Source organism: Convolutriloba macropyga, chromosome 2, assembly GCF_964194025.1.
Source record: "Convolutriloba macropyga chromosome 2, txConMacr16.3, whole genome shotgun sequence".
NCBI lineage: Eukaryota > Metazoa > Xenacoelomorpha > Acoela > Convolutidae > Convolutriloba > Convolutriloba macropyga.
Genome location: NC_134469.1, coordinates 50,951,525 through 50,975,066, shown reverse-complemented (window position 1 = coordinate 50,975,066; position 23,542 = coordinate 50,951,525). Strand labels below are relative to the sequence as shown.

General features: G+C 37.9%; 1 protein-coding gene across 3 annotated transcripts in view; it reads right to left on the bottom strand.

Annotated features, from left to right (window-relative positions):
* The window catches only part of LOC142358743 (somatostatin receptor type 5-like), a 93,704-nt gene that overhangs the window by 64,704 nt on the left and 5,458 nt on the right, over window positions 1-23,542 (bottom strand). The window contains exon 2 of one of the 3 annotated variants that reach the window (XM_075410296.1): window positions 20,465-20,646. The exons of 1 other annotated variant lie outside the window; for it this stretch is intronic. The gene's annotated coding sequence lies outside the window, so the exon portion shown is untranslated. Of the gene's footprint in view, window positions 1-20,464; window positions 22,554-23,542 lie in introns of those variants that run through there. One more of the 3 variants, XM_075410295.1, reaches the window with a different exon arrangement.

Genomic DNA, 23,542 nt, shown 5'->3' with positions numbered 1-23,542 from the left:
TTGAATTTCTAAAAACCCTAGCGGCAACACAAAAAACCGCTGCTCTACAATCACGAAAAAGAAAGTGTGCACAAAATTGCTAGAGAGGAAATAGAAGGTATCACTAATCCTATAAAACATACATAAGCTCTGCCCAAAACGCATATTTATCACCAAAGGAGATATTAGACTCCCTCACACTTTTATACTTGTATATTCACAGATTTTGGAAAAGGTTAGTAAGACATATTTTTAAGGCTAAAAAGCTTATTGTTAGCACATACCCTCAACTACCAGAAACATTACACCATATCTACGATCCGATTTGATTTCCAATTTGGAAATACAATCTGAAACTATTCAAAAGCTAAAGATTGATCAGAATGATCTTGAAATTAAAAATTATAATGCTAAAAATCAATCATTTACATTCACAAACAGTACAGAGTATACAAATACATCCTAGGAAGCATCACCAATAGAGAACATGGATACTATAATTTATTCACAACCGGTGAACCCTAAATTAAACGAAACCATTTTACAATTTTTTCAATCCATACAGTGACTACTCTTTCACTAATAGATCTTGAAAACGATAATAACAATAATAACTATAAAAACAACAAAAAAAATCACGAGGTAGTTAATATTACCACTAATAACATAAATTTTTAGGAAAGTCACACAAATAGACAACCTGTGATTTCAACCAAATTGGCACAAAATTCGGATCCACTAAATACAACTCTTCCACTACTACCCAATATAAACAAAACTTTAGCACGCTTTCAGAGACAAAATTCAGTACACGTTAACACTGAGCCTGACATTTTAAACACCTGTCATTTAACCCCCCAACAATTAGTAAATTTTGTAAGAAAATTTAAATCACAAAATACTCAACAGACAACAAACGCACCAACTCCTTACTATTTGCAAGCAGCGTCTACACAAACACCTTCAGAAATTGTTAGGCGCAATGCACAAATGATATACCTTTACTTAGGAGGCTCAGTACCCATGCAGCAGTCTTTAAGAACGTTTGATGTTAATGACCCCACATAAAATACAGAAAAGTTTTTCAATCGCTATCACAGCGAGCATGGTCATGACAGCAGTAGCTGAACAAATTGATTCACCGTACCACGAAGCATAGGTTCTTAAACGAAACGCTATGATACAAACAGCCCAAAATGGCCCGGCACAGCAATGGTACTCACATTTACCCCTAGAAAAAAAGAACTGGAAGGCCTTCTGCCTAGAATTTCACAAGACTTTTGACAGCCAACTGTCACAAACATAAGCGAAGATACTCCTAAAAAGCTTAACAAGTGACTCGGGAGAAAAAATATAAACAATAGCACTTCTATTTGAACAAAGGGTTAGGAAAGCAGATGTTAATAAGGCTCCAGATAAGAGAAATGCACAGATGAATGACGCACTTGTTAGACCAGTAGATCCACAATTAGCTAGAATAGCTCTGAAAAAGATTGGTAACCACAAATCAACAGGATTGGAGCCACAGCTTTCATTTGCACAATTGTTTGACAAATATTCACTAGGAAGACATCAATAGAAAACATATAGACAGACATAAAATAATAGCAATTTCCACTCTATCTTCATGCATAAAAAATGTATCTATGGATAAAGATAATCTCACAATAGATGATGTACGCACTATGGATCAAGATATTGAAATTGGTATCAATGTAGTAGGGCACAAGTACTCAATTGATCCGATTTTAAAGGGAAACCAATATTCCTTAAATTTTGTAAAAAAATGTTCACAATCGGGACACAGTAGTTCCACTTGCCCCTTAAAAAGATACATAAAACCACTGGAAAAGCCTTAATTTCAAAGTTATTTTTTTAATCAGGCAATGAAAGGAAACCAAAATCTTCCAAGCCGTAGTAGGGTAACTCGAGAATCTTCTCGACATAGAAGACCGAATAAATCCCATTTTCAAACCTAAAACCATAATATGGAAATAGTAACCTTGAACCACCAAGCAGAACGGGTTCACCATTCCCGATAACACAGACTTTTCATAAAAAAGCAAACTTTAAAAATAACACTAACACTATCGTAATTGTAGACCACAATCACCCAATTACAGTAGAGATGGAAATCGTTCACGATAACCATTTTCACGTAAAAGCCTCCGAAATGTACGAAATTACATTAATTTCGTTCTAGACCAAGAACAAATGGACGACACAACGTCTAACAAGGAACAAATGGAATCGCAAAATGTCTCAGAAGAACAACTTTTAGAAGAACACTTTCATGATTTACTCTTAGAACTCAACCGAGATACACAAGACGAGTATTTTGACTGTCAGGATGAATGTAACACTCTCAAAGAGGAACACATTGTGTACAACTAACATTTGGATGCTACCACTTAAACTCTTTACACAACAGAAAGCCGACCATAAAAAAAAACTTTCCCCACCAGATCTCAAAACTGATTTGTAATTGCCCCGGGAGCTACAGTTAACGTAATAAATAATGATACTTTGAATAAAATTCAAGAATAACACAAATTGCAGTTGAAGGTATCAAACGCAGCAAATTATTCTAACTTACAGTCAAACGGAATTGTAAAACTTACCCTTTATCCAGATATAACAGAATACAGAACTCATCAAAGCATTAACTTTACAATTACTTTCCACGTTTCGAACACTAAGTTTAATATTCTAGGCACACCATTCCTAAAAAATATCTGGAAACAAAAAAATGTGTATCTCACACATTAGAAGTCAAATTATGAAACGAGGTTATTCAAATTCTTTGAATCTTCCCCAAAACCAAAACCATATTATTCACGATTATCTCCAGTTATTGGAGTTCACTCAATATATTTTAAGCCTTTTGGACATAGATTCCTAATCTACTCACTTACTGAATACGAAAGTAAAAGCAATTACGCAAATGGAACTATAAAAAAAATCTGATTTCTCAATTATACCACTACATAAAAATATCCTTACCAATCCTTTTTTCAAATCCTCATCCATTATCATTTAAATCAACCACTGACACTTATAAAAGGCCTAATGGGATATGCACAACAAGATATCTCACTTTTAGACCTACAAACCAAGAGATGTCACATCATTGACCTCGTTGACTTGATGGATGCCTATACCTCTAATTACCTTACACACAGTACATCAAAAACACTTAAGAAATTATATTACTGAAATTTCACCAAGCAGGCCAATATCAAGCACAACAAAAAACATTTCAAATACCATTTGACTCTTCTAAGTTTACAAACACAGAGAAACGTTTGCTCCAAATGTTCCAATTTCGAACACACTAATATGAAACACGCATAATTTGAACAACTAGCACAACTCCTAAATCAAACTCAATCTGAATATTGTTATGCCACGTCTACCACGTCTAAATTCGATGTAGGGCAAATAATGGTGGAACTCAAGCTACGTTTAAAAGCAACAGAGGTGTTCAAAACGCAACGAGCCACTCGTATACCTTCACAATATACAAGAACGAGTAAAACACTTATTCGACATACTAACTTTTTTTGCAATAATTGCACCGGTAAACACAAATTCCCTTACTACAAGGCACACTTTTATGAATACATTTTTTATCCACAAAAAAGCAGAATCACTTAAAATTGTCTTACATGCCCGTCAACTAAATACAATAATTGACGAAACAATGTGTGGTTGGCCAATAGAACTAATACAAATTATACACACACTGATAAAAGGACCAGTTTTCTCAATAGCCGATATGAACAGTGCGTATAACCAAATGCCACTGGATAAACCCTCACAACGACTTACCAATTTTGTTATTAAAGGACAACAATACCGTTTTAAACTATTGTTTTACGGTGTTTCTATCAACCCAGCCGCCTTCTCATACTTTATGAGCAGTGTATCTAAACAACCAATACGTCAAAAAAATCATCGCGTATCTCGACGATGTTTTTATCTAAAATACCACAACAGCCAGAATGTTACAGACACTAGACAATTATCACCAAGTTCTCAAAAATGGGAACTTTAAAGCTTCTCCAGTCGAATCTTTTTTTTCTTAGAATCAGTTAAATTGTTACGACTTCAAATATCCACATACATCCATTTGAATCCAAAACTTATGGCTTTTACCGTGTCTCTAATTTGTAAATAGAATGGTCTGAGGTTGACTTGAAAATTAAAGACATGTTTAGAGATAAAGGATAAATATCCACTCTAATTTTCGTATTCCTTTCTTGCTTTTTGGTGGTTTTAAATAGTTTGATAAATAGAGTTTTACTATATTTAACTAACTATTTAAAACTACCAAAAAACAAAAAAGAAATACGAATAATAGATTGGATTTTTATCCTTTATCTCTAAACATATCTTTAATTTTTAAGTCAACCTCAGACAATTCTATTTACAACTTAGAGACACGGTAGATTTAAATGGACAATAGAACTCCAGCAAACGTTTGATATAGTTTAAAAGGAACTTACAAACGGAACACTACGTCTTGCAATTCCAAACTCGACAAAATTTTTTATAATTTGTGTGTTGCCTCGAACTATAGCATTTGAGCTGCACTTCTGCAGAAAAATCAATTGGGAAAAATGAAACCAGTATCTGCAAATTCTCGCCTATTCTCCACTACAGAACTCAGACTTTCAACCATTCTTCGCGAATGTTCTGCAGTAATCTCTGCACTTTCTGAATACGAACTCCTTACCCAAGGGTCACCACACTCTATTATCCTATTCACTGACCACAAACCTATTCTCTTTTTGTTCACACAAAAGAACAAACCGAATCACAGAGTTTACAATTTCCATTTGATCTTAATGAAGTTCCCCAAATTACACATAGTTTGGACGTAAGGCAAGAACCTTTCACTTCCAGACCTATTAAGTTGTTCACTTACGACGACAACACAGGACAAACATCATCTACGGACGGTCAAAATTCCTGACTTGTTAAATTTTTTCATGACACAATCAACAAATATCACCAATACAGTGCCACTATGCTGTAACAAAAGAATGGATTAACACAGTAACTACAGACACTACTGTAGAATCAACACACTCTCCTATATGTCTCCAAATAAAAGACAACTATTTCAAAGTACAACTAGAAATTAGTCTCTATCTTCTCGTCTCATATCATCAATTTTTGAAACAAAATCAATGAACCGTTCTTACACGGAACACAACAGCAAGTGTATACTTCAATCACCGTATTTCAATTGACACGAAAGGTCCAATTTCTACGTTTTCAGATGAGAACTCTTACGTTTATGTTATCGTAGACGCATTTACACGTTATGATGCTCTTCACCTTTCCCCCAGAAATGATGCAGCAAACACATTAAGCGTAATATTTGACCATTGGATTGTAAAATTCCAAATACTCAATATTCTGGTAACTGATAATGGAAATGAATATATTAATGGCGAATTTGCATTTTAGCTGCATGTATAATGTAAATTTAAACCACGCACACCGTATGCACAATGGTCAAATGGTTTAGTAGAAAATAATAATCGACAACTGAATACGTTTCTTGGCACAGTTTTAGATTAACAATATGACACATGGTCAAAAAAGTAAAAACCTTCCTTTTCACATTTAATTCAAGGGTTAAACCAATATGAATCTTTCACCTTATGAACTTCTTTTTGTCATAAAACCCAAAGAGCCAATAATGTTTGACCTGTCTTCCACTACAGTTAGTTCTGGTTTCTGTAAACTTTCACAAAACTCCCCATGTCACAAATTGAAAAATTACAAAAAGGAACCTTTGCACATTGGTTCTTAAATCGTGAAAAGAAACACTCTGAAGTTTATATTGAAGTACACAATTAGCTAAATCAGAATAAACATTTACGCACTTCAATAAATCGCCAATCTGATTGTCAAATTGGAATTTCAAATATGATCCAACCACAAAAAATTGGACGCTATAAATTAAATGATACCACTACACTGGTAACGTATAAACTGGAGAACTTTTCAGGAAAACAAATAAACCGCCATCGAAGTAATATTGTCCAGTATTACCCAAAGGAATTTATTTGTTCAAGAATAAAAGGAGAAATATTTTTTCCGATATCTCTTTTTTACGACTTCATCCTCAAAAACCGACTATCACGAAGTCGAAATCTGCTTCGTTCAGTCTAGGCAGCAGTCGGGCATACCATCAAATAGTGAACCCTCCCCCTCACTATCTTGCAGTTTGCCTGAAATACTCGAGGCACACTCGGAAAACTAAAATACAAGAGATGCCCGTTTTTGAAAACAACCGAAAAAAGACTACAGAGTCTTTATACCACAGTCGAAAATTAGGGCTTCACACACAACGCATTTCTAAATCATACATGTAATACACATTCAATACACACATTAAACTTTTCTCCCTCTAGTTAGCCGATCAAAACCAAGCATAATACTCTAAGTTTCCCATAAAAGATGTCCACCAAGAAAAAAATCCCCCAGTTCTTTTGAGGGGATAATTCAGGTGGTTCTTTCAATACTCTCCCCCTAATACAATTACTTTCAATTAGAAAAATAACAAACCTCTTCCCCATAGCTAACAAAGCACAAGGACTATCGTTACACCTGCTACCCTAGCAGAAACACAAAAACCCCTCTATCCGGAAATGAAAAACAGGGAAAACAGGCCATTCACCACGACTATAAAAGAAAATAAACTAACCACCAAAAATTAAATAAGTAGCCGACCCAATGATCGGTCTGGGAATAATTTCCCAATCTAATTAATTTAACAAGATATGACTCGGTAATTTTTTTCTTCACGAAGGAAACTCGTGGTCAGGCTAAATTGCATCGTCCAAAATCACTTCACAGTCCACCTTGCTTTCACCTCAATTGTTTCTCGTCTTTTTTCTTTGATCAAACTCTAACTACTCGCTCTTTCAGCTCTCTCAACTTCTCTTTATCACATATCTCTTCTTTCTAACTTAGAAAAATTCTGAGTTTTCCTTTTCTCATTTCTAAATTTCTATATAAATTAAGCACTGTCTCAAAGTACAATTCAAACCTAGTTTCGGTCAATTCAACATTGGAAATATCAACTAGATCAAAGCAGCACAACGTTGAAACAAAGCTCACAGCAGCCCACTCTCTATCGTCAACTTTCAGACTCACAGCACTGAAAATTCATTTAGTCTCCACCAAACAGACAGGTAAGCAAATTACGTACGACATTAAAAATATCAAAGAATTCCTTAATTTGGATGAACAATACCAACGACTCGCCAAACAACAATTCACAAAATATCGTTGAATATCCACACATTATTTTTTCTTTTGCACGAAAATATTATACAATTGAAGAATTATTAACAGCTTTTTCTACTGATTTGTTAAATCTCATCTATCTACAAAATATCCTCCCTCCAGATTCAATCATCACAGCAATCCGAGTTAGTATACCTACTTCAAATTTACTCATAATTGTAGTTCCATCTTTTGCTCACTAAAAAATTTTTTACTGTGATCACTGCCCCATTTCATCCTCCTCCTACTGGACACTCCCCCCACTTTACCCACAGTCAGTTATCCCATACCCTCCATACCCTCCTATCAAAAATAAGCGCACATAAAGCATGCGCAACAAAAAATAAATACACAAACTTTATTGCCGTACTCAGGCTTTATTACAAACGCAACTTTACAGCAACAAACACCCCTCAAAACTGCTCTACTACGAAGACCACAACTTGAGTTAATCTGCTATTCGAACACGCCGCAATTCTCGACTCAACCAATTAATTTTTCTAACACAAATAAGACAAGTAGTTACGAAATGCCACAGCCAATTCACACTTTTTTTAAGATCGACGATATACCACAAGATATTAGTCTTATTTCTGACACTTTCGCTTCTGATCTACTCAGTTTCCAATTTTCTTCACCAATCCCGTCACAAATTGCGAACAACCCCTTCAATCCGCCACAAGGACCAGTAACTAATATTGAGCGTCTACTTTCAAAAGCTCACTGGAAGCACTCTTTTAATATAGTCAATTCATCACTTTCTTTTCCAAGCTCACTACCACTAAATATTCACCTTACACCACCTATTATCACATTAAGCTCAAACTATCCTACCCCAGATACGGACCAACACTCTGACCACTGTATTCGGAAACAACCCGGCACTACTAGAACTTATCCAACTTTACCGCTAAAAATTGACACAAAATTTGTAATTCCCCCAACCGCACTTTTTAGTGACCATAATAACGGTGAACAATTACATAATTGGGCAAAGCAAAAAACCACTAAGTCATACAAAATTACACCAGTACAAAAACAAAGAGCTCGCAATTTACTCAAAATATCTAAAATCTCTTTCACTGTAGAAATTGTAGTTGAACAAAACAAACTAATCTTTCATCAACAAGCCGCTGCCCCATCTAATTTTAAAGTAAAAAAACCATCATCCTTTATTTGCCAAGAAATGCACTATGAGTTTGACAGATATACAAAAAACACTGCAGGGTACTTTGTCTTCTTTAGTCCTCATTCCGGACTATCTTACACATGTCCAATGCAAATTTAATCATAGTTTTGATTATTTTTTCTTTTCACATCTTTTTTCCATCAAACAAACAAATAAAAGTGCCAATTGCATTTTTTCAACTCACAAGTCAAGAGTTCAAGATTTAATATTATATCCTTATGATTGGTCCCCAAAGCATATCACAAATTTGCAGAATTATAAGCTCAATAATATTAGCCAATGTAAGATCAAACCTGCAGACTTTCAAAACTTCCCTGCTCAAGTATCCATCTTCTCACAAATTTGAATACTTCAAGTACGCGCATACGCCTTACATGCAAAACTCAACGACAAAGAAAGTTTTTTCCGCAAAATCTCACTTACGAGAGGCTTCCGGTTTGATCACCATAGTTGGTATGTTAACAATATGCGAAGACCTTTCTGTTCCCAGAGAATTTGAAGCTCGTAGAGAATTAGCACGCCTTGGTCTCGTAAGTAAACATCACTATCAACCATAAATGATGCAGTTTGATATTCTTAGCGATCCAATCTGGCAAGCTAATATCGAAGCCAAACATGGCTCTTTTCAACTCGATCGCTATTGCCCTTCTGCTTTCCAACACGGAAATATGGTATATAATCCTTGAGACCACGAATGGATCCCAAACATCCCAGATTATCCCAGGGCTAACTGTCCTGGAAAAAAACCCAGAGCACGATTATCATATCATCCATATATTAAGATGGTCACTTCAATCAATTAACATCACGTTTATTTTTGACGTAAAGTCAGAGAGTAGTTAGTACGGTAGAAAGCGTATTAAATCTGATCTTGGTAGGGTTTACTGTCCCCCAAACCACGCTATTAAAGCAACAGTCATCTGAGAACCAAAGAATCCATTGCCGATTTTTCGATGTCGGTAGATATCACGCACGAATGACTAAATTTCAAAAACGCTATTTTATCGAAATGCTCTCAAATAACAAAATTAACACTGGGCACCAACACAATGCACAAATGTACTTTAGTCGTTTTGAAAGCCACCTTTACGATAAATCAGCACTTTCTCGTTTTGAAATACTCACTAAATCTCTTTATAAATGTAATGAGGACCGCCCTTATTACGCTACACAAAATCAAGATATTTTTATGCAATACCATGAAGGTTTTAATTTTGACAAAGATAAAGCATTGCAAGAGTGTAAGGAAGTACATATAACCATTCCAAATAAGGCACCTTCTATCACTCCATACCCCACTACCCCACCTAACGGATAATCAATCCCAAAAGAATCACCAATTTATAGTAAATCTGAAAATTTCTTTAGAAGACAACACTGGTTTGGTGCTGTACACTCAAATGTAAAAATTGACGCTAAACTTGATTATATGATGAGCCGAATGTTACTTGAGATGAAACAACTCGCCAAACAACAACAACTCACAAAATAAGGTTGAATATCCACAAAATTTTTTTCTTTTGCACTAAAAGATTACACAATTGAAAAAATATTAACAGATTTTTTGGCCACCAGAATCACCCTTCGCAACCATCCGAGTTAGTATACCTACTTTAAACTTATTCATAATTGTATTTCCATCTTTTACTAACTCTAAAATATTTTACTGTGATCACTGCACCCATTTGGGCCAACCAATAACATCACAATTGCGGCCACTAATCAACATCCGAACACTAACCGTAGTGCTCCCCCGATCTCAGAATCAACTAGCTGTTCATATAGCGACAAAGCTAAACAATAAACTCCAAAAAGTCATCGTTTAATCTTTTTAATAAAAAACCACAAGCACAAGAAACTGAAGAATCCCCATACACGGTCATTACTACTGCCAAACTGCAGATCGTCCATGTCCTACAAGACGCCCCCCCATTTTGCCCACAATCATTTATCCCATACCCTCCTATCAAATTTAAGTGCAAGTACACCAAGCGCAAACACACACAACACCAAATAAATACACAAGTTTAATTGCTGTACTCAGGCTTTATTGCAAACGCAACATTACAACAACAAACACCAATCAAAACTGCTCTACCACGAAGACCACAACCTGAGTTAATCTGCTATTCGAACACGCCGCAATTCTCGAGTCAACCAAATAACTTTTCTAACATAAATAAGACAAGTAGTTCCGAAATGCCACAGCCAACTCACACTGTTTTTAAGATCGACAATATACCACAAGATATTTGTCTTTCTTCTAACACTTTCGCTTCTGATCTACTCAGTTCTCAATTTTCATCACCAATCCCTCACAAATTGCGAACAACCCCTTTAATCCGCCACAAGGACCAGTAACTAATATTGAGCGTCTACTTTCAAAAGCTCTCTGGAAGCACTCTTTTAATATAGTCAATTCATCACTTTCTTTTCCAAGCTCACTACCACTAAATATTCACCTTACACCACCTATTATCACATTAAGCTCAAACTATCCTACCCCAGATACGGACCAACACTCTCACCACTGTATTCGGAAATAACCCGTCACTACTAGAACTTATCAAACTTTACCGCTAAAAATTGACCCACAATTTGTAATTCCCCCAACCGCACTTTTTAGAGACCATATTAACGGTGAACAATTACATAATTGGGCAAAGCAAAAAATCACTAAGTCATACAAAATTACACCAGTACAAAAACAAAGAGCTCACGATTAACTCAAAATATCTAAAATCTTTTTCACTGTTGAAATTATAGTTGAACAAGACGAACTAATCTTTCATCAACAAGCCGCTGCCCCATCTATTTTTAAAGTAAAAACAAACCATCATCCTTTATTTGTCAAGAAATGCACTATGAGTTTGACAGATATACAAAAAACACTGCAGGGTACTTTGTCTTCTATAGTCCTCATTCCGGACTATCTTACACTTGTCCAATGCAAATTTGATAATACTTTGATTAATTTCTGCTTTTCACATCCACTTTTTATGAATGAACCAATTAAAGTTGACAATCGCAAGATTTCAACAAGTCAAGAGTTCAAGATTTAATAGTTACTCACTATGATTGATTGCTACCCACAGCATATCACAAAGATGCAGTATTATAAGCTCAAAAAGATTGGTGAAAGTAAGATTAAACCTGCATGCTTTCAAATCCTCCCTGCTCAAGTATCCATCTTCTCACAAATTTGAACGCTTCGAGTACGCGCATACGCCTTACATGCAAAACTCAGCGACAAAGAAAGTTTTATCCGAAAGATCTCAGTTACGAGAGGCTTCCCGTTTGATCACGATAGTTGGTATCTTAGCAATATTGAAAGATTTTTCCCATTGAAACTGAAGGTTCTAGAGAACTTGCACGCCTTTGTCTCGTAAGTAAACATCACTATCACTCAGATATTATACAGTTTGATGTACTTAACGATGATCCACGCTGGAAAGCTAATATGGAAGCCAATGAAGGACGTTTAAAACTCGATCGCAGTCACCCTTTTGCATTCCAGCTCGTAAATATGGTATATAATCCACGGGACAACGAATGGATAACTGGGACTACACGAAATTATCTATATACAGGAAACTTTGGGATCTTGATCGAGATTTAAAACAGACCGCCTTTAACTTACTAACGTAAAAACTTTACTAGTAGAATATGTTATCACAGGACAGCGAAATACATTTGCCACACTAAAAAAATTTTAATGTTATTTCACTCTATCAATATAAAACTATTTCATCACCACTTTATAACTTTGAAAATCAATGTTTTGAACGAATTCCCATATTCTATCAGAAAAAACTTCAATTTATAGATCGAGTAACACGTAAAATTTTTCTTTGTCTATTAAAGCACCATGTAAAACTGATAATTTTGATCAGCAATTATCACTAGATGCGGACAACGATGGGTCATATCGCTGAACGCCTTACCCAATTGAAGCGCAAAATCATGTTAAAACTTTCACGCCGGATGAAGTTGAAAGCCCCCTCACTTACGCGGATTTTTTTGCACAAATTGATATATATAGTCGCAAAAATTGGACTAATTCATTCGACAAAACGAAATTTAAAAAATAGTAGATGACGCCGCTAAAAAATTTGAGGCAGCACAAGAAGTTAATTTTGCACACCATGCAAAACAAGCACAATTACAAGCACAATATTCACAATTACAAAGTCAATACACCAATTAGTTCAATAAACTCTTTATTAACGGAAAAGAATTTACCCCTCGCCGTCTTGACTGGCGTGATTTAATTAATGGCAATTAAATAAAAGAAACCCTCATAGTACTCTTTGGATACCAATGGTACTTAAGAATTAACCATAATATGGATTGTTTATACCTTCTTACACTGTCTAATTGGGATATTTCGTTGCGCATTTAACCCATATAAACTTAAATCACCTTTAGGTCCTAATATCACATTAGCTAAAATCATAATCTCCAAATTTTGGTGTAATTTCGTAAACTATTTTCTACGTATTACTATCAGACTCTTCACAAAATAAACCACCGTTACCAAAGAAAAAAACGAAAGCACTTTGCCGATAGTAGTAAACGGCACCCTCAAACTGAATTGATATTTTTACACAGAATATTTGAAAATTTCTATAAGAAATTCTCCTCTCCTGTATACAATAGCTCTAATAAACACACTCAACTCTCACTAGCTTCAACTCTCACTACCTCTATTTATGAATGATACGAGTTACCAATACACTCAAACAGAAAACCAGATTTTCAATCCTTACACCTCCATGTTTTTCAACCCAGTAAACGAAGAGGCTCACAAGCTGTATCACTCTCTAAAAACTCCTTCGAGTATGACACTGAGTATCAGAAAATCCCGGAAAAATTTCTATTAAATCTACCAATTACTCCTATATAAAATTTTAATGTTTCAGTGACACAACAGCTGTCAACCCCAGTTCTCGAAATGGAGGTTCACCTAACCCTCCAAACAATGACTACAGCATACCACCTCATCATGCTTGATGTCGACGATGTTCTGCCCTCGCCACTGACACCTTTGGCACTGCCCCTCGAGTGCCCAAGTCAGTATGCGAAATGCAAACGCCGACCCTCTTCAGGATGGCCCATGCCTCCCCACAGCCACAGTCTGTGGATTCGGCCACTCTTGCTCAGGTGAACCCACAGCCTTCACCCGCTACTTCCTCCACGTCATCAAGAAAATTAAGTCTATATATTGGGAGTGACAAAAGCTCACCTACCGCGACAACAGGACCATTGAGTCACAAGAACTCTTGATGCAAGGGCAATCGCAACCACGCACATTCACCTTGGCACCACAGCCGCCACGATCGGTGCCACAGCCACCAACACAGCCCCCACACAGCTCTTCCTGGGCTGACGACGTTGCTGTGGAACAATTGGGTCTCTCACAATCGAAACAGTAGTCTCAAATTGGGACTATTTTGGTAGGATTCGCGGCCTCTGCCCTCGTTCACAGCCACTTAACTACCTTCAGCTTTTGATGCCCACACCCGTGTCACAACCCATAAGAACCCAGCAGCCGAGGTATGGAGTACCCTCAGTCCCTCCACCCCGACCTCAACCGCCCTTCCCCAACCACCTCATTATGATCGGCCAACCTCAACCAACAACTACCCTTGCACGGATCCTTCACCAAGAAAACGCCCCAGCGCTATGGCCCATGAGATTTACCCTGTGCGTTCATCGCCAATTTGGGCCCCACAGTCGCTTGCTCGGTTTATTACCAGCCCACCACAAGGCTCACAGCTCTCATCCTCAAAAGCACGAGTAAATCCCTTCATTCACACACAAGCAGTGCCACGCAGAGCGCCTGGCCCGAATTTCCTCTTTCACCAATTCAAAAATCCTCCGGGCATAAACACGAACCACGGTGTTCATGTCACAGGGTGAATCAACTATGTCTCTACAACGCCTCATCACACGTTAAAGACCACGGCTAGACCTTGTTCACTAGAACAAGACGTAGCCGTGACATGAACGAGAACAAGTATGTGGAGGAAGAACGGGAGAAGGCCCTTCCACTAGAGTGCCTTCACTTCCCCATTAATCTACGCTTCACGGAGAGATTCTGATAATTCTTCAATCTCGCCGACCGCCAGAATGATTATCTTACAATCATGTTCGCGAGACATGTTGTCCCTTATCGTATTTACCAGAAATACAACCCCTTCTACCTTCAGTTTGGTTTTCTGCATTCAACACAAACGGATGTAAATATCCAAACCCACAAAGTCAATCGGACCAAGATGCTGCACACCATCCACAACTATCTTTTCGTTCAGCACAATTTCGACAGAACAAATCCCCTGGTCCAAATCATTTCACGCCTTCAATATGCTAACTCCAAGCTCACTTCACCCTACTACGTGAATTACAGCTAAATCATTAACTCCACTTATTGTGAAGGCAACCTCCGAAATTTTCATCCGATCAAGAATTATTTTTTGTTCTCGTCACTCTATGCGAAAACTCACAGACCAATACTTGTCCCCATTGAAACCTCCGGTGTGTAGAGGGAGGCGCAACAAAGTGTTATGTACAGGCACACTTTTAATCTCCACTACAGGGACTGGATGGTAGACAGGCTGGCAAATCGCGAACCAACAAAAGAGGAAACACAGATCATCAACCACCTCCTGGCCTTGTTTTGAACGAATTCCCATATTCTATCAGAAAAAACTTCAATTTATAGATCGAGTAACACGTAAAATTTTTCTTTGTCTATTAAAGCACCATGTAAAACTGATAATTTTGATCAGCAATTATCACTAGATGCGGACAACGATGGGTCATATCGCTGAACGCCTTACCCAATTGAAGCGCAAAATCATGTTAAAACTTTCACGCCGGATGAAGTTGAAAGCCCCCTCACTTACGCGGATTTTATTGCACAAATTGATATATATAGTCGCAAAAATTGGACTAATTCATTCGACAAAACGAAATTTAAAAAATAGTAGATGACGCCGCTAAAAAATTTGAGGCAGCACAAGAAGTTAATTTTGCACACCATGCAAAACAAGCACAATTATAAGCACAATATTCACAATTACAAAGTCAATACACCAACTAGTTCAATAAACTCTTTATTAACGGAAAAGAATTTACCCCTCGCCGTCTTGACTGGCGTGATTTAATTAATGGCAATTAAATAAAAGAAACCCTCATAGTACTCTTTGGATACCAATGGTACTTAAGAATTAACCATAATATGGATTGTTTATACCTTCTTACACTGTCTAATTGGGATATTTCGTTGCGCATTTAACCCATATAAACTTAAATCACCTTTAGGTCCTAATATCACATTAGCTAAAATCATAATCTCCAAATTTTGGTGTAATTTCGTAAACTATTTTCTACGTATTACTATCAGACTCTTCACAAAATAAACCACCGTTACCAAAGAAAAAAACGAAAGCACTTTGCCGATAGTAGTAAACGGCACCCTCAAACTGAATTGATATTTTTACACAGAATATTTGAAAATTTCTATAAGAAATTCTCCTCTCCTGTATACAATAACTCTAATAAACACACTCAACTCTCACTAGCTTCAACTCTCACTACCTCTATTTATGAATGATACGAGTTACCAATACACTCAAACAGAAAACCAGATTTTCAATCCTTACACCTCCATGTTTTTCAACCCAGTAAACGAAGAGGCTCACAAGCTGTATCACTCTCTAAAAACTCCTTCGAGTATGACACTGAGTATCAGAAAATCCCGGAAAAATTTCTATTAAATCTACCAATTACTCCTATATAAAATTTTAATGTTTCAGTGACACAACAGCTGTCAACCCCAGTTCTCGAAATGGAGGTTCACCTAACCCTCCAAACAATGACTACAGCATACCACCTCATCATGCTTGATGTCGACGATATTCTGCCCTCGCCACTGACACCTTTGGCACTGCCCCTCGAGTGCCCAAGTCAGTATGCGAAATGCAAACGCCGACCCTCTTCAGTATGGCCCATGCCTCCCCACAGCCACAGTCTGTGGATTCGGCCACTCTTGCTCAGGTGAACCCACAGCCTTCACCCGCTACTTCCTCCACGTCATCAAGAAAATTAAGTCTATATATTGGGAGTGACAAAAGCTCACCTACCGCGACAACAGGACCATTGAGTCACAAGAACTCTTGATGCAAGGGCAATAGCAACCACGCACATTCACCTTGGCACCACAGCCGCCATGACCGGTGCCACAGCCACCAACACAGCCCCCACACAGCTCTTCCTGGGCTGACGACGTTGCTGTGGAACAATTGGGTCTCTCACAATCGAAACAGTAGTCTCAAATTGGGACTATTTTGGTAGGATTCGCGGCCTCTGCCCTCGTTCACAGCCACTTAACTACCTTCAGCTTTTGATGCCCACACCCGTGTCACAACCCATAAGAACCCAGCAGCCGAGGTATGGAGTACCCTCAGTCCCTCCACCCCGAACTCAACCGCCCTTCCCCAACCACCTCATTATGATCGGCCAACCTCAACCAACAACTACCCTTGCACGGATCCTTCACCAAGAAAACGCCCCAGCGCTATGGCCCATGAGATTTACCCTGTGCGTTCATCGCCAATTTGGGCCCCACAGTCGCTTGCTCGGTTTATTACCAGCCCACCACAAGGCTCACAGCTCTCATCCTCAAAAGCACGAGTAAATCCCTTCATTCACACACAAGCAGTGCCACGCAGAGCGCCTGGCCCGAATTTCCTCTTTCACCAATTCAAAAATCCTCCGGGCATAAACACGAACCACGGTGTTCATGTCACAGGGTGAATCAACTATGTCTCTACAACGCCTCATCACACGTTAAAGACCACGGCTAGACCTTGTTCACTAGAACAGGACGTAGCCGTGACATGAACGAGAACAAGTATGTGGAGGAAGAACGGGAGAAGGCCCTTCCACTAGAGTGCCTTCACTTCCCCATTAATCTACGCTTCACGGAGAGATTCTGATAATTCTTCAATCTCGCCGACCGCCAGAATGATTATCTTACAATCATGTTCGCGAGACATGTTGTCCCTTATCGTATTTACCAGAAATACAACCCCTTCTACCTTCAGTTTGGTTTTCTGCATTCAACACAAACGGATGTAAATATCCAAACCCACAAAGTCAATCGGACCAAGATGCTGCACACCATCCACAACTATCTTTTCGTTCAGCACAATTTCGACAGAACAAATCCCCTGGTCCAAATCTCTAAGGTTCAAACTCCAAGCTCACTTCACCCTACTACGTGAATTACAGCTAAATCATTAACTCCACTTATTGTGAAGGCAACCTCCGAAATTTTCATCCGATCAAGAATTATTTTTTGTTCTCGTCACTCTATGCGAAAACTCACAGACCAATACTTGTCCCCATTGAAACCTCCGGTGTGTAGAGGGAGGCGCAACAAAGTGTTATGTACAGGCACACTTTTAATCTCCACTACAGGGACTGGATGGTAGACAGGCTGGCAAATCGCGAACCAACAAAAGAGGAAACACAGATCATCAACCACCTCCTGGCCTTGCAGCCTCACTGCAGCACTGACCTATACTCCCGTGCACTTGCCGCTTGTCTCGCACGAGAACAAAATTTTCTAAAATTCTGCGGGCCATTGATTTCGTATTGGGCTCACTGTCCCACAAACTCCAAAGACTCAACTTCCTCTCTTCTTAACCAGAATTGAATAGTAGGATCAGTTCTTTTCTTCTTTTCTCCGGTCGGAGCTTACTCAGCAGGCAATAAACTTCACTGAAAGTTTAGGAGATTAAGTAGCTCACACAGTTGCTAAAAGACGGATTTACACCAGAAGGCAAGCTGGTAAATTCGATCGGTCGGTAAAACCCTGTATTTGATGAGGATAAACAGAAATCTCTTTGTACAACCAGACAGACACTACAGACTACAAGCGATCCTGCAACTGGGAAAAAATCCTCACTATAGGACAGTGAGAGACAGTTGGGTACTTTCACAGGACTGACGTTACTGGCCAGCACGCCCTGTAACTGGCATCTTCGCTGGTTCTACATTTGAGTGGACTACTCACTGACGACATTAATCAACACTCTACTGACAGGGATTTCAGACGACGGTACAAGTCAGAACTCCACTTTGACGACAACACGACACTCCACTTCACTATACAACAAGGATGACATCCAGCGTATTTCTGCTACAACTCACAAATTCGGATTCAAAACTCTTAACCTCGGATGGAAGTAGCTGTAGAAATACTGGATGTATACCTCCAAAAAATCAGAGATTGAGAAGACACTATTCTTTTATATAAAGCGCATGCAGCACTAACTCTAGTCAGTCTGTTAGCTTAGATATACCATGTGTATACACTTGACTCCAGTGCTGTACTGTATTACCACCGTAATGATCAAAGTTTTTCTTCTGTGTCTCATTGAGTCGGTTAGTCTTAGAGATATAGGTAAGCCTACTTCGCGCGCAGAGATAAGTAGCCCTCTAGCTCTTTATACCATAAGGCTGTAAAAGGAGCCCACGTCGGGTCTGCCTTATTAGGTAAAAGGAGCTTAAGAGACTGTTTCTTATGGAACACCTTATCTGTGCTCTATTATGAGCTGATCTCGCATTACTTTCTGAACCGCTGCTGCTGTCGAGACAAAAAGTTGGCTATCAAGTGTATAACAGATAAGCTCTATAGATAGCTAGCTCTCTGTCAAAAAATGATGACCATATGAGTCAAATGATTTGGATAAGTATAGAAGAGAAGTATTCGTACATTTTTGTATGTCATTGGAGTGCTTTTGGATTATTACTTATCTTGATGGCAGCCAGTTTGAAGCAATTTTTATTAGCTTTATTATCGACAATTAATCTGATAATTGATTGCTGAAATTAATTTCAGAAAGTTTTGAGATACAACGTGGGAATGAAAATGTATTATACCCGGGTCGAGGTTTTAGGGTGAATTTTTGTAAGAAATGCGGTGAATGCGGTGAATTTGCGTAAGAAATGCGGTGAATGCGGTGAAAAAAAAATAATTCACCGCTTTTCACCGCATTTCTTACAAAAATTCACCACCAAATTCACCGCATTTCTTACCAAAATTCACCACATAGACTATTATGGAAAATTAATGTAAGAAATGCGGTGAATGCGGTGAATCGCGGTGAATTATTTTTTTTCACCGCGTTCTCGGTGGCGGTGAATTATTCTTTTTCACCGCTTAATGCGATGAATTATTTTTTTTCACCACATTTCACCGCATTTCTTACGAAAATTCACCGCATATGGTTTCCAAAGTTTACTCAATCTGATTTAAATTCACAAGAAATAACAAAGCAACAAGTGACAGTAGGCGCAGGGGAATAAGGCCTGCAGGGTATTAGAAGGCATGCAGGAGGGCAGAGGTTCGAACCCGTGTGGGGACAATTCTTTTTTGTAAGAATACTGAAGACGCGGTGAAAAAAAAATAATTCACCGCGATTCACCGCATTCACCGCAAAAAGATGTAAGAAATACGCGGTGAAAATTATTTTTTTTCACCGCATTTCACCGCATTTCTTACGAATATTCACCGCCAAACCTCGACCCGGGTAATTACGTCTCTCTCGATCTATTTGTAAAGGTTTACTTACCACTGTAGTGTCCTTAAGCTATCGGAAAAAATCATCTCCCGGCTAGACCAATTGAATGAAAATTGTAATTGGGGAACCAACTTGAATAGTGAAACTTTTAGGGCCCATTCTGGGATTGTTAAAATTCCCCGAAGGTTTAGATGCTTTCTCATTTTAGACAGAGTCCTGAAATGCTTTCACCTGGTGTCTGATTGTTGTCTGATTACTGGTGTCTGATTACTCAATTACTACGCGTAGAAAAGATATGTTAAAAAAGTCTTTGAAACGTCTTTATTACGCTTTAGAAAACTTAAACACAATATGAGGAACAAATTCTTATATGCATGGAAAATAAACTACTCACCAGTTAGACGTCTTTTCACACGACGCGGGGATTATATTCACGTGTCAATTAGCTGAAATAGTTGTGAAGGAAGAAGGCGCTTTTTCAGATAAATAAACCCACAACAATTTTATACTCAACGAACTAGGACAAAGCTCAAAACTCGGGATAAGCCATAAGCACTTGTTGATAAGAGGCGCTTTCTAAAACGGACGAAAAAGGAGAAACAGTAGGTGGGGGAGGGGCAGTGTGTGTGTGTGTGTGTGTGTGTGTGTGTGTGTGTGGGGTTTACAGGAATAAAAGATGGGAAACTGCTCTTTTAGTGGATTTGTGAGTGACAGTGCCAACTGGTGAGGTTGGAGTTATTGGCTTGATTAGAGGGATGTGTGTTTGACATTCAAGTGGGGGTCCTTGAGTGATGAAAAGTGAGGGCACGCTTTGCGAAAACGGGCTAATATTGACGGGTTAACGCGGCGTAATTAATCGGAATCAATTCCATGCAATCGCGGCCGTTGTTACCGAAATAAATAGGCTGAAAAAAATTAATCTGCGGTCTGTAGTTGAAATCTGCGAACTGGGTGGTAAAATATATGCGAAATTAGAAGAATGCTTCAATGCTGGTAATTTTTACTCGAATCAAGGTCAAAATTAATCACACGGGGAAATAGAGTGTGGATTTCTTACGCTCTTATTCCTTATAACATCATGAGAACAAGATTCAAATCTGGGACACTAATAAACAAACTCTTTAAGAAAAGTGTTTAGAGAGATTTAAAGGAGATTGCAGTTTTTGCTAGAAAATGAAAGAGAATTGACCAGTGTATTTTTTTCACATACTTTCTACGTAACTTCATGTAAAGATATGCAAAAGTGTTAATTGATGAAAAATATATTGTATTTTATCCGTAACAGTTTGCAAGTACAAAACACTCTAAAATAGATGCTTGAGTGCAAAACAGAAGAAAGCATTGGATATTATTTTGCAGTGTGTTAAAGAGCCGTTTGTTTGTTTTTGATGTTTTAGCCAAAAGTGGCGGAGAAGATGACATAAGATCAAAAGATAGAATAAGGTTTACTGTTTGCCAATTTTCAGCTATTTTCCTCACATTCATTCATACCGTTTTTTTTCTCTCTCTCTTGTGTGAGTGGTGGTACTAAAAAGGGAGGATTAGTAATTTTAAGCTGTGTTTTTCCACTCTCTTATCTCAGATTAACCAAGTTTAGCAGACGCCAAGGAAGAACGAATTGTTCAAACAATCGAACTACCACACCGAAGAACTTCTGCGCATCAATCGAACTAAAAGTCGCCGTAGGAATCGAGATTATAAGATTTCAATATTGGCTGATGATTTTTGGGTGACTCGAATGAAAGATTGGACCAGGATAGTTGGCAATCAGCAAGAATTATTTAAAATTTATGTTATAAAATCGACATATGGATTTCTTTAGAAAACTTGTTCGCTGAATTCTTTAATTCTTAAAAGCAAATGTTATTAGGGAAGAGAACCTGTGATCAACATATTTTTTAAACAATTTTCACGAAATTAAAAAGTGTTGTCGAATTGCGGTTCAAATGCTTTTAAAGTGATTAACAAGCAAAAAAGGTGGGCGAGTACTGCAGAAATATTTTTCGGCCTACCGCTTACAATGTTTGTCGGCCAAAAGAACCATCTGCTTGGAGATAACTTTTCGGTCACCTGAATTATCTGTCGAGTGTCTATGAAGTTCAGCTGAGCCAACCTGACCAGGTAAAGCAATTAGTTCACGCAGTATGACTTTTCAGGAAAGAACCGCTCACTTCAAAGAGCTTTGGTAAGAAAAGTTATGAACATTAGAAGAAGTCATCAGAAGCTGATCGCAATTTCTAAACTTAGCCCACCACATGGGTATAAAATTATTTCACAGTTTTCCCTTATTGTGAATTCCAATATCCGGATAATATATGGTTTATATGAAGTATATAGGGTTATTACATTTGAAAAGAACCAGTTTAACAATGGGATTCTATTTTATAAAGGTGCAAAAGTTATACAATAAAAAGGCTTTTGTTTGTTTTTGCTATATTTAAAGGCAACAATGCAATTGTGTGCAGGTGTTATAGGGAGGGCCCCCAAGAGGGAGGGGAGGGGGAGTGCTTAATTATTAGGGAGGAGTGGTTATGATTTACGCAATTGCAAGGCGATATGATTTTACTTATAGTGCTTCTAAACTTTAACTGCAGTTAAAAAATTGCAACCTTATCCTAACGGATTTAGTTTAAAAGCAATTTTTGCAAGTACATGTTGCATGTCACGGGTACAAGAGATTTACGTCAAAGTGATAGATGCTAAACTTAAAATCTGAAACAAATAATTTACATATTTTAACCCTGAAGGTAAAAAGGGCTTAAAGCGCAAAATTCATTTAGCTAAATTGCGCGCATTTCAAGCACTTGGCAGGTTTTTGCATTGAGGGTGTAAATTTCCAAACCTCTGGGGCAAACAGGAAACCCTTCGGGACCCTGAATTTAATTTGTAAACAACTTATCTAATGACCCCAAAAATAGAAGATGCCGCAATCTGTATTGTGAAAATATCGCAGAGACAAGAGGTAAATTAAGTGAACGTATTTCAAACACTGTATCCTATTTTTTTAAGTTGAAGGTATATTTTAGCTTACGATTTATAGTAATAATAAAGTTGTTTTCAAGTTGGTAAGAAGCGTTCCTGTATCAACGAAGCCATAACAGAAACACAGCCCATTTGCTCCGTCATCAAGTGGCCTTATGGTCCGAGTCGATTGATGCCAAATAGCAGCACTAAGACTTAAAATGGGAGTAAAGCGTGAGAAAAGGCGAGAGCAGAAGTATATTTATCGATACAAAACCATAATCTACTCGGCATTGTTCTTGTTAAAAAACAACAGCCAATCAAAAAGTAACCGTAAGAGATCAAATAGGAATTGATGGCCTGTGACTTCCCGAATAATGAAAATGATTACTTAACTTTTAACGACCTTGCATAGAAGTTGATTCTACTGTTCAATTTACCAATTAATAATTGTTAAAGATGCTCTTTTTTGAAGCAATTACGACAAAATACAAACAAACTTGATGTCAAC